This window comes from Pipistrellus kuhlii, unplaced genomic scaffold, assembly GCF_014108245.1.
Source record: "Pipistrellus kuhlii isolate mPipKuh1 unplaced genomic scaffold, mPipKuh1.p scaffold_m20_p_3, whole genome shotgun sequence".
NCBI lineage: Eukaryota > Metazoa > Chordata > Mammalia > Chiroptera > Vespertilionidae > Pipistrellus > Pipistrellus kuhlii.
This window is the reverse complement of record NW_023425529.1, coordinates 43,689,203-43,696,449: the sequence shown is the minus strand read 5'-3', so window position 1 is coordinate 43,696,449 and position 7,247 is coordinate 43,689,203. Positions and strand designations below refer to the sequence as shown.

Below are 7,247 nucleotides of genomic sequence, written 5' to 3'. Positions count from 1 at the left end.
CATAGCAAAAACTCAAGGTTTCTCCTCTGTTACTCTTTCCTATCAGATGATAGTTTCATATAATTTTCACTTTGGAAAGCTTGCAGTGATACCCATTCATTAGTTTACTTAACAAACTCAGGAAGTTCTTCTGAAAATAACTATTACTGCTTTTTATCTCAGGAAGCACATATCTGACTCAGATATAAACTCAACCCAAGCCTCTCTTCTTCTCCATGAAACATCCCTTGAGGCCTTTTATTTTGCAGTTAATAAAAAAAAAGCAATCCATTTAGACATTTGAGCTGAGGCAAGAAAGAATAGGCATAGAATTTGAAGGCATTTCACTGATTTATCTTCATTTGTTTGTTTGTTTTGTTTTGTGGTGGTTGTTTTGTTTTAACTTCCACTGTCAAATTGAAAAGGCCAGCCTTCTCTTTAAATAAGGCAAATTTCTCTGGTATTTTCTTATAAAAGAAAGAATATATGCTAGATTTACTAAGAACTACCAAGGCTGTGAGATGATCAGCCCCAATAAATATCAAGGGGATAACAAATCCAGCCTTAAGACAGAAATAGACACAATCAGCTTTGCTGGGTAGACAAAATGAACAAGGGCGTTACAATCTGATTGTAACCTAAAGATCAGTTTGGGCCTCTCCAGAATTCCTTGTCCCTGTCCCCTAAAAATTATTGGAAAGGACTTAAAAGTCCTATAGACCAGTTTTCTAATCAACACAATTTCTCTCCAGAGCATCCCTCAGAAGGGGCAATCTAATGTTTCCTGGATATTTCCAGTGACTGGGAGCTCACTGCTGATTATAGGCCAGTAGCCACATTCCTGGTTCAATTTGTCACCTTGAAACTTCCACTCTTTACTAGAATATTCCAAATGCTCCTCTCTGTAGATCCAAAGAGAAAAGTCTGCTCACTCTTCCACATGACGGCCCTTCAAAAAGAGTATAGCCAGTTCTGATACCCTCCTTTGTTCTTATCTTCCTGAGAGGCCATGATCGGGATGGATTACTGTCTCCAGCAAGCCCCCCTGTAATTCTAGACCACTGGGAGAACTTCTAGCAATGACATACAGAATTTAAAAAGATCCTGCTATGTTTGTTTTCCTATGTGATACTGGTATGTGATTAGTCTTAGCAGATGCACACTATAGTATTTAGTAGTGTATCATGATGCATACTATTTATTTTCAAATATTATAGCAATATAGATATAGGAATAGAAAGATAAGCCTAGGCAGAGATAAAAAGAGATAGAAATAGAAAGTAAATATGGAAAGATGCTGACAATTATGGAGTCCAGAGAAGGCTTTACAGATGTTTGTTGTCCTTGTTTTACATCTTCTATGTTTGAAATTTTTCATAACTAAGATTTTGGAAATAGAAGTGGGGGATTAAAGAGAAATAAAGGTATTTTTAAAAATATAAATTATCAAACAAAAAGAGACCTCCATCCAACAAATTCTCAGGCCAGTGAGCACTACTTCAGAACACTTCCTGCCCTGAGCTGGCCAAATGCCAAAAGTACAGATCATCCCCAAACTATTGAGTCATGCCTAAAGCAAGATGACTCAGACAGTCTGAACAATAAAGAATGTGCAGAGGTATTTGGAGGGAGAGGGGAGCGGGGAGAGGGGAGAGAGAGAGGGAGATGGATGTAGTTGGGAACCAATCTGAGGTGAACGAGACTGTTCCAACTGCTACGACTGGGTTATGGCAAAGCCCCAGGGACCTGGCAGTCCTCTCTGCTGATTACAAAGGTGGCCGCATGCTGGAGAAGGACGGGCGCTCCCAAAGGAGAGTGTTCATAGAGGCTGTGCTGCCGAAGGTCATGTAACACAAAATGTTACTCTGGTCTGTCCCAAAGCTGACCTCACTTGGAGAACAGCAGACGGCCAGCTGGTGCCATCCATCACATTCTCACTCTCTACCCCACAACTCATTAATAAACGTTAAAAAAAATTATAAGGAACTCATACAACTCGACAGCAAAAAAAAAAAACAAACAAAAAAAAACCACCCTCAAATATTAAATAATTTAATTTTAAAATGGGCAAATGACCTGAACAGACATTGTCCTAAAGAAGACATACAAATAGCTAATAAGTAACTGGAAAGAGGCTCACTGATCATAAGGAAAATGCAAAGCAAAACTACAGTGAGATATCACATAACACCTATTAGAATGGCTGTTATAAAAAAGACAAGAGACTTCCACAAACTGGACACTGGATACTCCTAGGATCAAGCCACATCTGCTTCCAAAGAATACTTTGAGAAGGTAAGTTGGTAGATCATCCCATGTGCACCACCAGCTTCTCAAAAGAACCACAGTTGAAACTCACTTTCAGCATTTCAAAGAGGATTATATATAAAAGGCAAAACACCAATTATGCTTGCATTCGTAAATATCACTCTAAAAGTTTTGTTTTTGTAATATTGGCTAAGGCTTTTTTAACACGGTTAGTTACTAACATGAGTCCTTTATTAGTAACTTCTTGATGACTAGCTAGTGTTCAGAGTGCTTAGCTCTTCTCTCTTTTAATCATGTTTCAGTGGAAGGAAGCACTCTTCTTACTCTTCCTTGAACCTTCATGAGCATCAGAGGATCGAAAGCTTCTGATCAAGGGTCCTAACATTTTCTTCTTGATTTTCTCTGTATTAAATTAAATTATCTTTTAAGGTAACAGAGATCATAGTGTTAAGTTGTTAGCATCAGCTGTCTAATTTAACTCTTGGAATACATGTATATGTTACTGAAACAAATGTGAATCCGGTTTTTTAAAATACATGGTGGCAAAGTAACTTAATTGATCATATATGTTCCTCATCCCTGAGGTTTCTAGTTTACATAGTTATTTTATTATTTATTAGCTGACTTAGTGTCTATATACATTTCTAGATATGAATTAGTATAGATATAAAGGATATTTATTTAATCCAGGGATTGCATTTTGAAATCATTGTCATTATTTTCTTTTCTGAAATACTCAATGTAAAGTATATAATAAAATTTTTATAAAAATATTATCACAATTACCATTATTACTTAATCTGGAGGGAGGGGATTAGCCAGTTGAACTTGACAACATAAAATAATAAAATATATGATACATCAGAAAGGAAGAGATTAAATTATAACATTGCAAACCTGGAAAACCTCAGAGACTCAACTGAAAACCATTGCAAACAATAAGAAAATTCAGAAAACTGGCTGGGCACAAGATTATTATGCAAAACATCAATACTTTTCCTATAAAACAAAGCCAACTGATTAGAAAATAGAGTGAGAGAAACTATTCCCGTTACAGTAATAAGCAAAGAAATGAAAGATTGCCCTAGCCAGTTGCTCAGTGGTTAGAGCATCAGCACAAGGACGGAAAGGTCACAGGTTCGATTCCTCTCCCTTTCCCTTCCACTCTTCCCGAGAATCAATAGAAAAATCTTCAGGTGAATATTAACAACAACAATAACAAAGAAATAAAAGATCAAGCAAACACGTAATAAGCAAGAACTACATGGGGGAAAAAATTACTACTGAGTGCCACAAAAGAAGTCTTGAGCAAATGGAATAGCATACCCTGTGTCTGGTAGGAAAAGCTCAATTTTATGAAAGCTGTTAATTCTCCTTTTTCTCTTCTATAAATTTCAGGACATCACACACATTACCAAAAGGGTTTATTTTTTTTAATGGTCAAGCAAATCTATCCAGGAAAACAGAAAACAACAACAAAAAATGGGTAGATTCCTTCCTTACTTCCCACCTGCTCTGGAAGGAAAATGCTCCAGAGTGAACATTACACTGGGAGCCTCCTTTTTTTCTTTCTTTTTTTTTAAATATATATTTTATTATTATTTTTTTTTTTTTTTTTTTTTTTTTTTTTTTTTTTTTTTTTACAGAGAGGAAGGGAGAGAGATAGAGAGCTAGAAACATCAATGAGAGAGAAACATCGACCAGCTGCCTCCTGCACACCCCCTACCAGGGATGTGCCTGCAACCAATGTACATGCCCTTGACCGGAATCGAACCTGGGACCTTTCAGTCCATAGACTGACACTCTATCCACTGAGCCAAACAAGTTTCGGCCAGAGCCTCTTTTCTTGAAGAATGACTGCAAAAGGGCCTCCCAAATGGCTCCCTGACAGAGACTCAACTCCACCCCCTTCCTCCACACTGCACATCACTGCGGGTGGCAGAGCTCCCGCTCCCTGTAGCCCAGCCACTGCCACAATCCTGGGCAGCGTGGGTCTTCCAGCAGAGACATGTAAACACTAAGCTCCTGAGCTGTCACCCTGAGCAGCTCCAAAGCACTGGGATCTCCAGCCCTTGTCATCTGAAATGGGGTTAAATATTGTGCACCCCATACACATACAAAAAAAAGACATGCTGAAGTCCTAACCTCCAGTACCTCAGAATGTGGCTTTATTTGGAAACTAGAGGCCCTGTGCACGAATTCGTGCACCAGTGGAGTCCCTCGACTTGGCCTGCAGGATTGGGCTGAAACTGGCTCTCCAACATCCCCCCAGGGGTTCCAGGTTGAGGGACCCCCACCAGTGCAAGATCAGGGCAGGGGAGAGACATGGGAGGGCTCCAGGGCGTGTCTGGCCCATCTCACTCAGTCCCAGTTGGGTGGACCCTGCAGAAAGCTAACCTACAAGTTGGAGCATCTGCCCCTTGTGGTTAGTGCACATCATAGTGAGTGGCCTTAGCATATCATTAGCATATTACGCTTTGATTGGTTGAACGGATGAACAGACTACCAGACACTCAGCATATTAGGCTTTTATTATATAGGATAGGGTCATTGCAGATGTAATTAATTAAGATGAGGTCATACTAGAGTAGGCCCCTAATTCAATATAATTGGTGTCTTTATAAAGAGATGGCCAGGCAAAGACGGAGAATTGGAGTGATGCATCTACAGCCCAAAGAATGACAAAGAGTGATAGGAAGAGAATACATTGAGCTCCGCAGAGACAGCACCGGGGCAAGTTCGAGCCAAATGGCACTGGGTGACTGTGAGCTTGCAGAAGAAAAGTAATTAAACATGGGCAAATGAGATCCTTAGAAGCCGAGAGATAAAATGTCAGCGTACGCATTTTTTGTGCAAACTCGCTGTGTGGAGCATAAGAAGAAGCATCAGAGGCTTCAGTCAACTTCTCGGAGTTTTCTAAGGAGTGCTCAGAGAGATGAAAAACTAACGAGAGAGAAAAATCTGAAGACATGGCAAAAGCGGACAAGGTCATCAAGAAAGAGAAATTAAAATTTTTATCCCTCCTTAAGAAAAAACAAAAAAGAATTTCAAGGATCCCAAATGCCCAAGAGGCCTCCTTCTGCCTTTTTCTTGTTTTGTTCTGAGTATCACCCAAAAATCAAAGGAGAGCATCCCGGCCTGCCCATGGGTGATGTTGCCAGGAAGCTGGGAGAGCTGTGGAGTCACACTGCAGCTGGTGACAAGCAGCCCTGTGAAAAGAAGGCGCTAATCTGAAGGAGAAATATGAAAAGGATATTGCTGCCTACCGAGCTGAAGGGAAGCCTGATGTGGCCAAAAAGGAAGTTGTCAAGGCTGAAAAAAGCACTAAAAAGAAGGAAGAGGAGGAAGGCAGGGAAGATGAAGAGGAGGAGGAGGAGGATGAATTAGAAGATGATGATGAATAAGTTGGTTCTAGCACAGGATTTCCCCTTGGCTATAAAGCATTTAACAGCCCTGAACACAATTCATTCCTTTTAAAGAAAAAAAACTGACATGTAAGCTGTATAAGATGTTTTAAAACTGTACGGTGTGTTTTTTAATGTGAATTTATTTATTTATTGTTGTTAATCTTCACCTGAGGATATTTTTTCCATTGCTTTTCAGAAAGAGTAGAAGGGAAGGAAGGAGGGAAAGAGAAACATCACTGCGGGAGAGACATCCACTGCTTACCTCCCACAGGTGCCCCATTTAGGAGCCTGGGATGAACTTGCAACCCAGTTATGAGTCGTTGACTAGATTTGAACCCACAATCCTTCTGTGCCTGGCTGAAGCTCTAACCACTGCGCCACGCTGGCCAGTGCCAAATGTGTCTAGCTAGCCCTGTCCTGGTGGTATTTTCAATGATCACTAACCTTGCCTAGTACAGTATGAGGGCTGTAAATTGGCATGGAAAGCCAGTTCTTGATGTACAGTGCAAATTAGTAATATAAGGGGATGGTAGATTTTTCATCTTCAGTTGTCTCTGATGCAACTTATGTGAAATAATTCTTGTTCTGTTAACTGAATACCACTCTGTAATTACCAAAAAAAAAAAAAACTGCAGCTGTTTTGTTGACATTCTGAATGCTTCTAAGTAAATACAATTTTTTAATTTAAAAAAAAAATGATTGCCAGGAAGTAGCACAGAAGGACTATAGGTTTTAGATGGAGCATAGCTCTGCAGATTTCTCCAGAACCGTGAGACAATAAATTTCTGTTTTAAGCCACACAATTAGTAGTGCTTTGTCACAGAAGCTCTAGGAAATGAATGCAGTTGTCTACAGTCAGAATCTGTGCATTCCACACTAGGCAGGCAGCTGAGCACCCGGTGGAAGTTGTCAACAGTTTTAAAAGGAAATTCTGACCCAGCCAACATGGCTCAGTGGTTGAGTGTCCACCTAGGAACCAGGCAGTCACAGTTTGATTCCCAGTTAGGGCATATGCCCGGATTGGGGGGCTTGATCCCCTGTAGGGGGCTTCCAGGAGGCAGCCGATCAATGATTCTCTCTCTCTCGCTCCCTTTCTTTCCCTCTCTGAAATCAATAAAAATATATTTTTAAAAAATAGCCCTAGCTGGTTTGGCTCGGTGGATAGAGCGTCAGCCTGCAGACAGAAGGGTCTCAGGTTCGATTCTGGTCAAGGGCACATGCCTGGGTTACAGGCTTGATCCCCAGTAGGGAGCATGCAGGAGGCAGCCGATCAATGATTCTCTCTCATCATTGATGTTTATATCTCTCTCCCTTCCTTTCTGAAATCAATAAAAATATATTTTTTAAAAATGAAAGGAAATTCTGACTGTTCAAGCTAGGAGTGCAAGGGTCTTACGTTTGAGAGACATACCCTGGGGGCAAGACCTCGCTTTCACATGCCTCCTAACTCTGTGCAGCCTCCCCCTTGAGGACTCCTGGCCTGGGCTGGCTCCCCCTCAGTAAGTGCAGTCTCCTGCCACAACGAGCCCACCTAGCCGGGACCAAGCTGGCTCTGTTGTTCCATAACACTAGTACCCCAAGGATCCTGGGGAC

The 7,247-nt window shown here is 40.8% G+C and overlaps 1 pseudogene; it reads left to right on the top strand.

Annotated features, from left to right (window-relative positions):
- Window positions 1–5,040: 5,040 nt before the first annotated feature.
- Window positions 5,041–5,708, top strand: LOC118728951 (annotated as a pseudogene).
- The last annotated feature ends 1,539 nt before the right edge of the window (window positions 5,709–7,247 follow it).